Below are 16,691 nucleotides of genomic sequence, written 5' to 3'. Positions count from 1 at the left end.
TTCCTTCGAAGGGTCACCGTTCTTATTTCTTTTCACTCTCTCCAAACGCCCCCTAGTTGTTTCCGCACAGGGATGCACCATCGAGTTTCGTTGCAAGTTTGCTTCAAATTAGTTATTCGTTTTCAACAACCTCCAGGTATTACCGGCTGGCTGGCTGTGCAGTTCACTACTCACCGTATTCACGTGTTGTACGGACACAAGCGAAGACGTACATAATGCGTATTATGTATTTGCGAGCTCGTTAGCTCGTGCTCAATTGTCACAGGTGCCTTAAGCTGCGGCAGCTTGCTGCGCTTGCAGGGTGCGACGAGGAGCACAATGTCAAGATATACAATTGTTACAGGAATTCATTTAAGTGGCATTGCGATGCACTTTCGACAATGTTTCGAAAAATTTCACTGCAATCGCATTGCCGATCAAATTGAACGAATCGACATAAATATTCGGTGCGTCATTTCGAATTGTGATGATTTGTGTAAAATATGACGATTTAATAAAGATTTGACGTTTGTTTATTAAACGAAGGGTGAACCGCCGCGTACGTTGAGAATAATTTCGACCACTTTGAGGCTGGAATCTGTCAGTGTAACGGGCGAGTTTAAAAACCACTTCTCATTTATAAACTGCACACGACCGTTTTCCGTTTGGTAGGTACGCCAGTGTCAACCCTCGGCTAGTCGGTGCGGCAGTGGTAGCAATTTGCAGTTAAATTCGCGTGTCCGAAATTTATTGCCGGAATAAAAATCACGCCCATTATACTTGTCAGCGGCTGCAGGGACGGCCTCACCAGCGTTTAAATTAAAAAATAGAAGGGCAGAAAATAAGAGACAGAGGGAAAGAGAGGGAGGAAATGCGGGACTGGGTAGATCCGATTTTGCTTTTTGTTTCTAACTCGAGGTTGGACTGTTTTAATCCCGAGGGATCTTAAGTTGATCGAATTCAAATTGCACGATTGCTTTAATTTCAACGCTGATCGAACGTTTTTTTTCTCTACTTCTATTTTGTATTCTTCAAGACACGGCATTTGTGAAATCCGTTATCATTGCAGGTGAAAATTAGAAGCTGAAATAAGTGAACCGAAGAAACGCAATACCCAGCAATTCTGTTTCGTCTAATCTAAAAGACGCCTACGCATCGAGACACATTGATATTTGATACTTTCGACTTGCCCTTTATTTTAGTTTGACGAAAATGTCCAAGCCTTGGAACGAGTGCGATCTTTTGTCTTTGTTACGGTTTCAAGTGAAACGTCTCTATCGCTCGGCTCGTCTTTATAGCCGAGAGACTCAAGACTCACGGCGCGTAAATGAAGCAATTTCGATCCCCTGCATAAATTCTCGGGTACAATTAATAATCCAAGCTACGTATTAATTTACGTCCTTTGCTCCAAGATTAAAATTTCCGATTCTGGCGAGGTTTCTATCCATTTACGGCACACGCACGGTTCACCCTCCGAGCCTTTGGAAATCAATGATTCTGCATCAGCCAGCAAGGGAGTCGGAGCTGATGGATACAAACGTTTGCACGAACGAACGGGTATTCAGACGCGATTTTGCCGTTTGAACAAACGCCGTTGAAAGCAACACAGGTGAAAAAAAAACGAAACGCGAGAGATCGTCCGATCTTGTGTTTACTCTGTATAAAATATATAGCGACATATCGTCTGCTCCTTATTTGCTTACCAGACACTAGTCATTCCCTTTTACCGGTACCGACTACACACTTCGGGCACCAGGTGCTCTCTGCAGAAACGGCGAGTAAAAGTGTAGCCATTAAAGTTGGAAGTCCGTTACCTCGGAGGATTTTTACTGCAGCACCGCATTTCATATTCGCTGCAGTAAGCTCAAGTGGCGGCTGAAGGATGAAGGAACGAGGCGCCTCTGCTGCTTTTCATGTGAAAAGCAATGATTCAAGACTAACGGCTCGTTTATACGCAGACGGTGAAAAAATGTCCGGCACCCCTGCCGTGCTCTTCGCCCTTGATTGTTTGGCGAAACAAGAATGAAAGTCTAAACTGAATTTGTAACGATTTTGTGCTCACGCATCCATGTACGCTCAGAACTTAGACGTTGGAGTTTTATACGATTTTAAGAAAAATTTGCGGTTCAGTGAAACATTAATCACGACGAAAAATACAACGGAATTGAGGCTAATTGGTGTGATCGAAATGCTTGTTCGCGGTCCGGTTGCCCCGACTTTCAACCGTAAATAAAACGAAGAAATGAAAAACAAAAGACGATGGACGAATTATTTTACAAGTAATCTTAATTGCGAATAAGGCGCGTTATGAATATGAAGAAATTACAAATATTGTTACATTCTTAGACGTTGATAAGATTCGAGACAGAATATTGTGAACGGGGTAGGAATTCAGCGGATAAAAGTGAAAAAATGTAGTACTAATGATATAAACGAAATTCGCAACGCCAACAACGATGATCATAATAACGCAAAGGTCGAAAACGTGCGTATATAATTTAGCGCTGAAATTCTTGCAAAAGAAGCTCTATCAATCTTCTGTCAGTTCAATTTCCGAGTAATGTTTTACCGGGCGGCGAGCCCGGGTGTAGAGCATCATTCATGACTGGGGGGGACAAACAAACGCATCGGAAGAAAACTCGGACTAAAAAGGAAAATAAGAAAAAGAGAGACAGAGAGAGAAAGAAAAAAAAAACAATCACGCACTGCCAGCACGAACGACTGTTTCAAACTATCAGCTTCTTTTTGCCTCAGATACTCCACACATCTGTCCCAGCAGGGGCATCTAGCCCAAAATAATAGATCAGCTTTTTGCGTACTCTTCCGGTGATACGCGAGTCTCGCAAAAAAGGATGGAAATTTTTTATTTTTTCCCGACAGTCCCTTTCTTTCGGCGTTATCTCACACCGTCAACGAAATATGAACGTTTTTAACATTTGTCGGTGGTTTCAACTCTTCCGTGCCTGGAAAAAGTACCTCGTACACACCGTGTATTACGCTATAAAAATAATCATTACTATCCGTATTGACTTAATGCCTGCAGAAACTACGAACTCGGTAGCGTTGTTTGCCTTCGACTGCCGGAAGTTTGGCGAATGTAAGTTGCGCGTTCCAGGTTCAACAATACATATATGTACTTAGGTTTGCTTTCCTCGAGACTACTTTCGCACTCACTATATCATTCTTCGTATTTTGTATCCTCTACGGGAGAAATGTTTATGCTTTGCATCGGCAAAATATGCAACGTATTTTAGTCCCGACACTTTTGAAACGAAAACCGCGCCTCAACGTCTCCGCGAGTTCCGGGTGGCAGCGCAAAGACGACGATTACAACCATTAATTCGAGGGCCGAAAGCGGTTCGCGTCCCGCGCCTCGAACCGAGTGATGAAACCTTGTTAAATACTTGCTACCGGAAAATCGTCGGGAATATTTTCATTGGCTTCGCTCACCGTCGCTCACTAAAGTCAACGCATTTAAAAAGCACTACCATTCAATTTGTTGCCGAGCTCGGGTTTCCGATTTTCAACGATTGCACGTGAGTTTTTGTTTCGCTTGACATCGCTAGACGCAACGATATTCAGCCGGTAAGCCTGAAATGGAAACGCTGAAAGAGTATTCGCAGCGTCTATAAACTCACGTCGAAAGCAGCTGACTGGAAAACAAATTCTTTACAACTCTACCGTACAGAGTTTCTCTGAAATTGAGCGATAACCCAGAAGGCTAAAAGATCACGAAAAAAGTGTTGAAAGAGTTAGGGGGAAAAAAGTTGCAACGATTCGCTGAAAGAGCGATGATAAAAATTAAGTATAAATAAACGAGACTCTGCAGGCAGCTTGACTTTTTCGCGTGTAAACAATTCCATAGACCGAGCTTGACAGCAGAACGCACTTGGCAAGCAAAACTCGATCACCGTCAAGGAGCTCGTCTACCGAGACATCCGGAAGCGGCTTCGTGGTTCCTAATTATGGTCCGATATAATGGCCTTCCATGTCGTCCGCGCAACTTCGTATACCGAGTCCCAGTCGATAATATCCTGTTTAGGTACCCTGTCCATGTGCAGCGCGAACAGGAGCGAGAAGCATTGAGATATCCGAGCACGGGGACCTGAATACACCCGGAGCACTTTGCACATTGATGTCCGTAATGTGGTTGGCGAACGAGGGCCGATATACAAGCATCTCGAGTGCACTCCATTGCCTCCGTCACCGGCACCTTATCGCCCGCTTCTGCTTTCCGCGGTGCTCCGCTGCCCTCTTCTCACCTGCTGCAGCGGAAGCTGCTGGTCCCCAGCGACACGGTGGGAGGAAAGAGGGGTCGAATTTCCCCGGCCATTGTCCGCAGTCAAGAGCGAGGAGATCCGCAGCGCCCCGTTGCTCTTCTCCTATTTGTACCAGGTCGCCCCCGCCTTCCATCTCTCCCTTTCGCTCGTGGTGGAAACAATAAGCTCGGGGTAACAAATTCGCGTCGCGACCCGCAGGTTCGAGCGTCGACGGATCGCTGAGAATTGAGGCCGGTAACCGGGGACGCGCGAGAAAGTCAGGAAATTATGAGCAATCTGGCGGAAGGCTGAGGACGTTAAAGAGGGTTCGTGCGGGAGGAGCTTGAGGGACGACGAGGGTGTAGCAGCCCATAATAATCCGCGAGATGGTGTTACCCGGCTGAAGGATTGAGGTGACAAAACTGTAATCAGTGGGGGAGGATTCCTGGCCTCGCACCGCGGAGGAAAGACGCATCGACGTCGAGGGGTGTGGTTCAAATTCGCGGAGCATTCGCGAGGCGGTGGAGTCTCAGGATTTTTAGCGCCCCTTGGGAGCGGAGGCGAGGACCTCGGACGTTTGGTGTCGTCAAATTGTGCTTCGCAGTGTCGCCGACGCACTCGAGGAAGCTTATTTAAAACAGAGACAATGAGGAATGCCGTATTGTCCAGGTGGGGTAGTTAAAACTTGTCTCATAATTACGCTCATTTACCGACTCCCCTTCTTCCCCGCTCTCGGGTCGCGTTTCCCCGAGGAACCGCGTCCAACTCCGCCTCACGACCCGGACTTTATCACGGGACGTTACAAATCTGTACCTTAGTTTAACCGGAATAAAAAGTGAAATAATTATTCTCGTTGCCACGTCGACGTATTCAGCCGGGATAACCGTAAAAGGCGAGGCCGATTTTCGCCTCCTGCGGGGCAGATTCGAAATAACGACGCTGAACAAACGGATCCTTTCGTATTCTCCGGACGGATAAGTATTAGAATTTTCTGCACCGGCATAGGTCGAAATCCAATATCCACGAGGATCGAGTTTCTTCGTCTCCTTACACCGCCCGAGTGAAAATCCAGTGAATCGCGAGCGTGGATTTCGCCCGCGGTGATCGAGTGATTATTTTTTTTCGCGGCGAGGGGACGAATGTACAGCGTCTATAGAACCAGTGTTTTCGTTAATCCAAGAAGAACGGAAAACAAATGGTGTAGCGTGACGTTGGCAGGCAAAAAACACCCCTATAATTTCCTCGCTCCATTAACTTTGTCAAAGCTCGGTTCCGCGGCGGTCGGTATATAAGGTAAGGCAACCCTCGCCTGCACGAGACTCGCCGTCCTTGGATATCCGGCCGCAATCCGCGGTCGACCAACGTCTGCGCTTTATTAGCCCCGCTTATACGTGGCAATTAATAATCGGCCTTGCAAGTGCAACACCGATATCCGCCTCCCTCGGGAATTACCGAGAAACTAAGAGAAATCTGGGAAACTGAGCCGCGAGGTACGGAACTTATTAACAACCATCGGGGGATAAAAGGAAAACCGGGAGTTCCCAGGGTAAACGATGCACCTGCCAAAGACATAAACACCGGCAAAAAGCACCGACAAAGACAAGGCCGGGCGATGGATGGTTTTAGCGACGCGCAGCCCCAAGTACAAGGGTAGATGTACACGCTGCTTCGGGGTAAAACTCGCGAATTGCAGTCCTTTGGACGCTTTTGGACTTAATTGTTCTGTTGCAACTTTCGCCTCGAGACAATGGCTCAATTTCACTGAAAAAATACAGAATTTGTACAGATTTTGGCGACGAAATTTTATATTTCCATAGGAGACTTCGACATCAGCGAAGGCAAAAACAACGTTTCCGCAGCGCGTTCTCGACCACCGTGAACTTCGTCGAGGTACGTAACCTACATCGCGTTTTACGTTAAGTTTTTACAGGAAATGGCGGCGGCTTTGCCCGGGCAAGGTGTCCTCGGGTCGGGGTTTCGGTCACGGCGATGACCAGGTTAGCTATAGTAACCATTTCCGTTATCAACGGGTTTACGTGTCGTAAGTTAAACGACCGATTTCGGAGCGGGGGGCGCTTCGGCCGGTTTGCGCGGAGCCGCGGCTGCGGCCGTGCGGAGGGAAGTTCGGCCGGCGATAAGGGAAAATAAAAATGTAACGCGGGGCGAAGTTGCCGACAGACTTCCCCGGCAGAGGGTAAATTTTTTTCAACTCTAATCGCACCCCCAGCTATGTACCCATACATAGGTATATATCCACGTAGCGACGTGGACTCCCTTAATCTTTCTCGCAAAAGCGGTTCGCATTCCGGAACTTATACGATCCGATTTAATGTTGAGTGTAAAATTAACGACCACCTCACCGAGTTATTTATCAAAGAACGTATACGGAGCGCGGGGCAAAGCGAACCCAAGAGGAGAGGACCCCTCGTTTTGACAATTATCAAACCCCCGCAGAATCTTTGCCGGAATTTAATTCCGGTTATTTACCGAATAATCCTGCCGTCGTTGCACCTGCAGGATCGACCTAAGCTCGGTCAAACGGTCCGTGATCTTTCAAGATATTACTGCCCCATTATACACTTTGCGACATTATGTCCCGTATAATAAGTTCCGGAGGTTTATCTTATAGTTCTTTCACATCTTGAGACGTTATTGCGTATAACGTTTCACATCAATTCGAAGGTTATAGGATTCTCGTGCGTAGATTTCTTCGTCCCCGATCAATCGGAAGACGCGCCTTGACCGGATATGCGGTCGGCTTTAAGATGAAACGAAAATTGTCTGAACGATGACGTTTCTTTCGTCGACATTTTCAATATCTTTGCAACTTTGGTTAGTCGGTGTTCTCATTTCTTTTGGAAAAGGAAAGTTTACCGTTCGCGCCAAGAAGAAATATTTCACCGTTAGATTTTGGATAATAGAGTTTTCGGATATGCCAAGTTCAATCTTTGGGAATTGGGAAGAAGTGTTTCAAGAAGGGTAAGCTGAAGGTAGAGCTTTCACCAGTATGCTGATATTTCGGTCGCCACGATTCTCGCAAAGCGTACGCGGTTCGAGGCGAGTGAAGAAGATGCACGCGAGTCGGAATTGCATTTGTTGAATTTTCATACAAACGTAATTCCGGCATTACCAGAATCTAGTGCGGGTACATAGAGAGTCGGAAAGGCAGTCGCGCATGGATTCTGTTGTGAACTAAGCTTGAAATCGCCTTAGCTTCGAGTCGGAGCATTATCCCGTTATACGGACTGTGGGATAGGTGCCCTGCAGCGTCTGGGAGGCGCCGTTTCCTCCCTTATACGCGAGCAGCGCGCTGGTCGTGGAACATGTAAGGCAAGATGAGAAATGGAGAACGTAAGGGGACCAGTATCAGTTGACTTTGACAAATGGGGAAAAATACAGATCACGTCGGTCACGTTCAAGTTATTTTCCTGACAAAACTCCGTTTTCTGGAATAACGAAAGAAATCGGTGGTACAAATTGCCGTTCAGCTTTTGTCAGAGTAATTATTCTTCATTAATCGACAGCATATCACCCGAAATATGGTTTCGAATTCATCACTCTTCTGGGTTTTACTTCAGAAAGGGACGGATTTTCCATCACGTGGATAGAGAAAATCACGGTACAATTTTCAGTGCCGATTTCTGGCTAATAAGTATTCGGTATATTTCGAAACTGTGATCACTCCTCGTTGACAAACCCAGCTAAATAAAACGAATTTGAAGAAACCTGAAGCCTCATTTCCATTTCCATCCATCACCTGCTTAAGGCTGAGAAATTAGGTTTCCCGGCAAATAATTACCGCATAACTCAACGCGTATTTTTCCCATTTGTCAAAGTTAACTCGTACACTGGCTCTCTTGGGCTCTAGCGAGTGTAACGCAAATTTAAGAGGCCTATCACACCCCATTCTCATCTAAATCAAGCCGAGGCCGTCCAAGATCGCGCGGGCATAAATACATGGCCGCTACAGGCACTGCAGGTGAAAGTGAAAACCTCTTGCGCTCACCTTATTTCCCGAGGCCCAAGGGCAACGCGATAGGGATGGAAAATTGGCCCATCCATTTCCGGAGCCAAGGATGTTCGGATCGTTGAATAAATGCATGTACTTCAAAACCGTTGCAGTATCGGGCTGCTGCTTCCTGGGTCCCGAACTCGACTCGAATCATTCCCTCCTTCCCGCGGCGGTTACCCCCGGGACCTCTGGCTGGTGCCAAGTCTGCGGAGAGAAATACTTTTAACGCGTCTCGGACCAGGTCGATAACTAAACTGCCGTTATAATAATATTCAAAAATCTGGCACTGGACAGCGCTTTACTTCAGATTAAGACCGTTTTGGCCGACTTCAGGGGGAGAATTCGCAGCTGTCCGAGATCGAAGGGTTGAACATCCTCTGAGAGTATAAGTTGCAATACCGTTTTTTGTTTTTCTTGAAAATGGTGATAAAATAATGACTCATCACGATGACGCAATTTGAAGAAGTAAGTGTTCGCTCTTTACTGACCTTTTAACTGAATTTTTCGAGGCGAACTAAACGGCACACTCGGTGCCGGGTTTGGGCGAAAAAAAGTGAACCAACGGTTTCTGGGTACATTTAGAATTCGTCGAGTTACAGTCGTCCCGTCGCGTAAGCCCATTTCTGCCGAGCTCGTTGTTAGTCTGACTGAAGTTCATCTCGGGCTCGTTTGCCTAATGATAATTGATTGTAGGTACGTCAGCTGGGAGTCGCGAGGCACCTAATTGACGGCAAAGGGCGAGGATCCTGAGGGTTCGTCGATCGAGTGCGGCCCCTGGCCCTTGGCCCGAGTGGCAAGTAGACTCAGACCTTTTCCACGGCAACTAATTCGACCGGCAGAACCTTCGATTTATCTCAACGGATCTTTTGTACAAGGTCCATTCCGCGGCGCCGTGGCCGCTTCCACCCCTCGCCACCCTACAAGGGCGATCCCTGTAGCCGAGCGAATTCGAGCGCTTAGCTCTATTGGTCGAAGCCCAAGGAGCTCGAGCACGAAACGCCGTGCCGGACCATTACAGACTGATATATTATCAGCGCGAAAGTATAATCGACCGGCAGCCGGCTGGCCGTGGTTTCTCTTAATCCTTCTTCTTTCCGGCGTTGAACGGACCTTCATTCCTTACGGCGAGGAGACGCGGCATGTCGGCCGAGCTCGACGGAGAAGGAATTCAACTGCAGCGAAGTACGGAGAGCTCGAGGATCGTGCGAGGTGGTGGAGAGAAAAGGGGAAAAAGTGGCTAGAGAATACCGGCCCGTAATCGAACGACTCCTTCGCAGGGTGACTCTCCGCTCTCTATCTCTCCGAGTGGCGCATGCGGAGCCCCATGACGGCCGGAGCACTTTGAGATTGAAACATCAGCCGCGAAGGAAATGGAGCAATAGCCTGCCGGGCGTAGCATCAACCACCATCGACTGTTGGGAGTAAATTTTTAAGGGTTGTTTCACGTCGGAAGTGGGAGCCCGGCGTTCTCCGGTTGGCTGCCGTGCAGCCGGGTTAAGGCAGTGGATATATAATAGAATCGCAGGCGAAGAAGAACTCGGGGAGAATCGAACCGGCAAACCAAATCCCATTTTGCAAAGACTCGTAAACGCGAATTTCTCGCGTACAATGCATCCGCGTAATTGCGAACACGCGGGGAGCCACGTCTGCGATGGTGATACGCGAATGGAAAATACGAAAGGCCTGCAGGGAACATTTTTTTTATATTCCTATAACACAAAAGTGGGCGTCGCGGCTTGTATTTTTCCGCCAGGGTACGTCACAATCGACAACGAATTTCGCGGAGAGGTTCGGGCTTCTGCTGTGCGAGTACTCCCGGCGTAATCGATACTCGATGGACGAGGAAGCCTTGTCTCGAGTTCCTCCGCCCTTCTGATCGTGTATGCTTACGCGTGTACCTACATACGCGGTATAACCGCATGCATGCTTCCGCCGGTTGATGTATTCCGCAGGCAGGTAGGCACTTTGTATTCCGCGCAGTACCCGCGTATCCGCGTATGGTTCTCCTGTCCTACCCTACTCAATGGCACTCAACACCGCGGCCAATAATGTTACCCGGTCCCGTCGCGACGGTATTCTACGAGTTAAATGTAGGGGCGGACCGTCCCAAGGTAAGAGGGCTCTTCTGAGTCCACTTCCGAACCGATTTGCTCACTCCCCAATCTGACAAACAGAGGTTCGGCCCGAGTTCAGGTCAACCGAGGGAACGTGAAATTTCCGCGTCTCGCTGCGGATGAGCAGCTTCCGAAACTGCGCCCCGTACGAAAAGTTTGTCGGTGCATTTTCTCATTGATCGTCGTTAAACTCGAACGGCCAAGGAAGCGAGGGCGGACAGTTCGAAACGGTAAAAGTCGATGGGGCATTGCGAATCCGAGAGATGGCATGTGGAGTACGAGGTGCAGAGCGGGCAGCATCCATATTCAGAACGGGCGATAAATTGCGTAGATGTTCGAAACGGTTCTATGCCTGTAATTGAATGATGGCCCGGTGAATGATATTAACGCATGGAAATGACCGGGCGGTAACGCCCGCAACCACCATCAACCAGCGGCCTCGATGCAGGGGCTGCGTTCTCGCACATCGCGGAACGCCGCGTTAAACCATCCTGCGGCAGTCGGTGCGCGTCGTTGGTTCGTCATTCGAGCCGGAGGGCTCGATCCAGGAGGTTCAAGCTCCGTGGTTGGTAGGAGGCTCGGTAATGATCGCGACCTGCGAGGTTCGGCTGCGAGAGACGACGTGCTTGGCTAACGATTCGCTTCCGAGCGGAACGGACCGCACCTGCTTTAATGCATGCCAATGATAACCGCCGCAGCGGTGCAAATCTGACCTCGTGTCAGCGGGTCTGAAATAACGATGCGTAATTGTTATTATCCACATTCACGAGTCCGTGATCTGAACGGGTTTCGAGGTTTCAACCCGTATGCTCCCGGTGGCCGAGCCACACGCCCGAATTAACGCCACTGCAGTGCCTTGCAGGGTTAAACGGTGAACGCGAGCAAGGAAAACCTCGAGAATTTCATGCTCGCGATACTTCCGCTGGCATTGCTCCGATTTTGGTAGACTGTATTCACGCCGCGGAAGGTACGGCGACTGTAACGTATCGCTCAAACATTCTGGCTAAATGAACGCTACGAATGGCTGAGGCTTGTCTCAGATTTTCAATATTTTAAATTAGCGTTCGAGGTTTTTGTTGCTTGAAAATTCGAGGGACGAAACATCTCTGTGAGCCGTTTGTAATCAAGTGCAAAACGGGTATGTGAGTCACAGTGCGCGTTGTGGGGGTACTGCAGGGATCGAGTAAAAAAATCATAAATCATGAAAAGTGTAAGGAATGTAGGTACCTGTTATTTCTACCAGTAAATTGTACGTGCTCCGTTAAACTGTATTATATGAAAATTTCTGCAGAGCTTGCATTCTTCCATCATGTTTCCACGAATAACAATCCGCTCACGTTTATCGTCATGTAGGTTGGCGCTCTACGCTGATGTGCATAAAAACATTATGCCTCGGTACGTACGCGTACGACAAACGGCAGAGCTCTATTCCGCGAACGTTAACGCGATGCAATAACGCTAGATACTCTGGATATGACGTAACAGAAGACGGCTGGCTGACTAGCACCTGCGATTTTGAGCACAGCTACGGTCGACTTCCTACTTGGAAGTGGAAGAACCGGAAACCAGCTTTTTCTTTACCTTTCATCTCGTCCTGCAGCGTCGAATGGCAGCCACCCTTCACCCTTGCAGGCGTAACGTGGCCTCGGGCTGCCATCTTCTGCAGGCATTTTCCTCCCTTTGTTTTCGTTTTTCTTTCGCCGATCTCCTCTCTACTCAAACAGCTATAACGCACACCTGAACTCCCATCGGCCAATCGTGATTCAGCTGTTTGCAGACATCCGCAAACACTACACGCGGCATCAACGCGAGACGTGCCTACAGACTCAACCTTTATCTTACTTCAGAACCACCGCAATAATGCGGGACAGTTATACGTACGGCGGTAGAAATGTAGGTGAGGTAGGATCGTTTTTGAAAAATTGCTTGTTGGAATGCGAAGGCTTTAAACGTCTTCCATTTTTCACAGTATTCGCGATTCACCCGCAGTTGTAGAAAATTCAACGACTTAATTTTTTATCGGTGAATTGTCGTGCAACACAAGTTTTTCTTCGTATCTTAGGAGCCAATTTCACCGATCGTGCCAGGGTCTCTTGCGCATCCATGGCTCCGCTTTGCGAAACTGGGTCGTTCGTGCGATATCGCGAACCAGGGTACCCGAGGGGAACCACTTTCCAGCTCCTATAGCTGAGCAAGGAGGCGTTCTCGAGGATTATTGGACCAACAGGACAGAGCGAGCCAGTTTGGATAGCGGTTCTATATTTCCAGGGTGTTCGGATCGAAATATTACTGCACTTTCACGCGTATATAGATAAGTGCTCCAGTCGCGGATTGCAATAAACCGCAGAATAGCGTCTAAGACGCATTCGAAATTGTCCACCGAGTTGCTGAGTTCCTCCCGGATTACTCCTACAGCTTAAGTCGTAAATTCTATTCGAATTCGAATTCGCCCTTCCACACAGCGGGCTTCTTAAACCTCGTCCACGAATTTCTGCATTACCCTGTACACGCGGGGTGACAAGGCTCCTCGAGCGACGTCGCTAATCATCATCAATCAATCAGCCCGCCGTAACACAGACATATGCATACGTCTAATTCTATTCATCATCATAGTCCTCGCTACCATCGGCTTCCGTCCCGGCTTTGATGCTTCCCTCCGCAGTGCGGCAAAGGACGTGGCGTCTTTCGCTTCCCGTTTCCGGGGCATGACTAATTTCACCATCCCGCCACGTCCGGGCTAATTCGACAATCATCGCTGATGCGAGGTGAGGTCGAATGATCTTCTGCAGTATGGTTTCGGTTCACGTATAACGTGGCGGTGCACGTACAGGTAAACTAAGTATTTCCCATTTTTTTTACCTTACAGACGCATAAAATCGGACAGCAATATTGAGTGCAATGCTAAGCCCGTAAACCCTTACATTCTCGATCAATCCCATAAAACAAAGGTATAATAAATCTATACAACCAGCAATAACACCGCGGGGTTCACTCAACGCGTGGAGCTCGAGGGCTCAGCGAAATATATGTATTCAAATAATTTCATTCGACGTACCAAGAAGCGGGGCTGTGATAAGAAAACGAAGAGCCAAGAAAGAAAGAGAAGGAAATGAATAAGATGAAGAAAAATATGACCCCAATCCTATTTAAGTTACATTTGACATTTGCGAATTAAAGTGACCTGGATATCATTGATACGGGGATTTGTGAATACATTGTATATCTAGGTAAACATACGGGGTGCGATGGACTATCGAAAAGAGCCACTTTTCCTCGGATTCGGTAATATACAAGGAAGAGAAATTCCTACTTTATTTCACGTGTACAAGATGAAACGCCTCTCATTCACTGTTCTCTTTGCCAGAATCAAATTATCTCGAAGCTAATAGTGTAATTGACAGTTTAAAACCGTCGCAGGAGTTGGATGGCTGGCGCGGAGGATTCCCGGTGGGAACGAAAGCAATTCGATGAAACTAGCTACTCTGGCAACGGGGGAGGGGGGGAGGGGGGGGGGGGGGGGGGGGTGATTAGCGAATCATCGCGATTTCTCAGACGAATCCACCTCGTGGTATACAACGTGCAAACGCCGCTGGTTCATACAAAAATTACCCAATCTAATATTTGTTTTGACAATTATGACAAATCCCTCCAGCTGTTGATAAATTGCGTGTAACAATTCGGGCAGAAAAAGTTTTGTCATTCCATCGGAAATTAACAATCAGCGAAATATCATCGTGGCATGAAGTAAATTACGGATGAATATTTATGGGGGGATGAGAATTTACCGCTTGTTAGATGATTATTGAAGTTGTACAAATTCAAGGAATAATCGTACAATCGCGAGGATGAAAATTGATACGAATCCAGCATCCCTAGCCAGAGACGAGACGACTTCTTTCATTTTATGTTATTCCATTTCTGAAAATCGTTTCGCCGGAGAACCCGACTAAGTCTTGTCAGACTTGCGACGCGAAGATAACGATTTCCGGGTGACGTTACTTCGAGACGGAAGAAAAGAAGGTAGGTAGGTGGCTAGGTAGGCGGGAAATAGGAAAAATGGGACGAGAACAGTTTAACGCCGGTGAAATTCGTAGATTCAAGAATAGGGAGTAAACGAGGCAGAAAATGTCAGTGGTACACAAGAAAGAGGTGTACTACGATTTCTCGTAATGTTACCCGTGCGCATATTCGTCACCACGCATACTTCCGATTTTATTTTATACTTTCTTCTTCACTCTGGTTCGATTTCTTTGACTTTTCGTCTCCCGCGATACCGTCGATCACCGAGGAATTGAGATCAGAGGATCTCACCGCTTCGGTGATTCAAATATACTTTGGATCCGGAAAAATCAACCCCATCCACTCGAACGCAACCGGGCTTCTCTTGTGCCGGCAAGTTTTCCGCCTCCTCGGCAGGGATTCGAGTCCGTTGGTTGGCTCTTGCCTGCCAGCTCGGCGCTGCAGGCTCTCGCTAATATTTGAACACAATTAATCTGGATTTAGGTACCCACTTCACTATTTGCACGGCGCATGCTACTTTATTAAAGAGATGCCGGCGGTCGCATTAGCAGCTCACTAATGTAACTGCCGCCGAATTTGCTCGTCTCTCAATTATTCCCTTTATCCGCAGCGATTTCCTATTTATACGTATATGGGATAATTCGGCTCCACCGGCACTTTGCAATATCGACTGCGGGGGGAAGTTTTTTATGAAACAAAACTTCCGCGTAAAATTCAGTTCTCGATATTGAATTTCCGAAATATACAATCGCGTCGCGCTGGATCGTGAGAAACGGAAGAAAAGTTCAAGTCCCGCTCTGTTTGGGTTTTCATAAAGAAATTCCAATATTCTTTAGCAATCTCCTTTCACCTTTTTACATTTTTTTCACCCAAAGTACCGCATTTCTTCGCGATTCAATTTTACGGTGAAAGGAAAACGTGGAGGTATATGTGTGACAAAGATGAAAGACGATTTGGGAGCAAAGCGTGAAACACGTTCTGCGATTAGATCGAGAGGAACCTCACGGCGAGAATATTCGAGACAATGAAGCGCCGGGGAAGGGAGAGAGGATGTATGCACGCATTGTGTAGGTCTACACATACGCCTACGATATAACTATCGAGAAACGAAGGAAATAATGTAGGGAATATTGGTACAGAACTGGTCCGATTAAATATACATCCGTGCAGCGGTGGCAGATATTTTGCATGGATTTACATAACGGATAAAATAGTCCGCGATTCTATTGTTGAAATGTTTCTACGATATATTTTCGCCCGGTGCACACACGTTATTCACATTCAAATATTTCCAGTATAATATTGTTTTAGCTGGACATACTGCCCTGACTACGTACACCGCAGGTATTCCATAACTTTACCGAACGTTCGACGAAAAATTCTTGAAATACGATTGAAATCATTACAGCGAAATTATTCTCTCCAGCAGGCGATAATCGCTGGCAAACTTTTTCCAAGTCATTTCATTCTAGTTTATAACCAATCTATCGACGAATTATCGACGTGGAGTTTCGTACTGATTGATGATCGGTGGAATATCGAATGGCTTTTATTTCAGTTGGTGTAATATCCGATAGGTTGATAATCTCCACCAACTGTCCGTATTATTTGACAACGGCATTGTACGAGGATGGTAATTTTTATTATTATATATTTGGACCGCAGCTTTCAAACTTCTTTCCCGCGGTATAGTCGGGACGGCGTTTTACAGTTTGAGCAAGCAGCGCGACGCGGTCGAGGGGAAAGTTCGACGTTTTATTTCAGCGAACCTCCCGCCAGCGTGTCATGTTCTTTGAACCGTAACTTCTATGTGCAAATATCCCGCGGAATTTTCACGAACGAATAAACGAACGAACGAACGAACGAAGTATGAACGGTAGAGCGCACACGTGGCAAGCTAGTCGAGAGCTGATAAGCCGCAGGAAGTAACGCTCAAAATTTCGCTGCTCAGCTATCCGGCTGCAGTACGTATAATAATATTTGAGGAATAAATAAGCTCGGGCTCAAGGAATCGAGACATCAAAAGCCTCCGATAATACCTAATTAGTTTGGTAAGATCAAGAAAATATTTTCGCCTGCCCGTATATAAATTTACGGAGCTGCATGTTAAGTGTACTCGCCTATTTAGAATTCAAAGTCGTGGTGTTTCAAAGCTGGCGATTAACGATTGAAGAATAATCATGACCGACCATTATTTACATATAATATCCCTGAAGCGGATTCGCATTCCCTGATATCCCCCCCCCCCCCCCCTCCCTTCCTAGCTTCGACTTCCGCTTTTCCGTAAACGGCAGCAACGCTCTCTCC

The 16,691-nt window shown here is 47.2% G+C and overlaps 1 protein-coding gene and 1 long non-coding RNA gene across 3 annotated transcripts in view; one reads left to right on the top strand and one right to left on the bottom strand.

Moving 5' to 3' along the window:
- The window catches only part of GluRIB (Glutamate receptor IB), a 153,664-nt gene that overhangs the window by 28,307 nt on the left and 108,666 nt on the right, over positions 1-16,691 (top strand). The gene's annotated exons all lie outside the window — the stretch shown is intronic.
- The window catches only part of LOC124211360 (uncharacterized), a 154,153-nt gene that overhangs the window by 31,075 nt on the left and 106,387 nt on the right, over positions 1-16,691 (bottom strand). Inside the window, exon 6 of the long non-coding RNA XR_011176316.1 lies at positions 8,245-8,454. This is a non-coding gene — a long non-coding RNA (uncharacterized lncRNA). The remainder of the gene's footprint in view (positions 1-8,244; positions 8,455-16,691) is intronic.

This window comes from Neodiprion pinetum, chromosome 2, assembly GCF_021155775.2.
Source record: "Neodiprion pinetum isolate iyNeoPine1 chromosome 2, iyNeoPine1.2, whole genome shotgun sequence".
In the NCBI taxonomy this organism is placed as follows: Eukaryota; Metazoa; Arthropoda; class Insecta; order Hymenoptera; family Diprionidae; genus Neodiprion; species Neodiprion pinetum.
The sequence above is the reverse complement of the archived record's forward strand: the minus strand, read 5'-3'. Positions and strand labels throughout refer to the sequence as shown.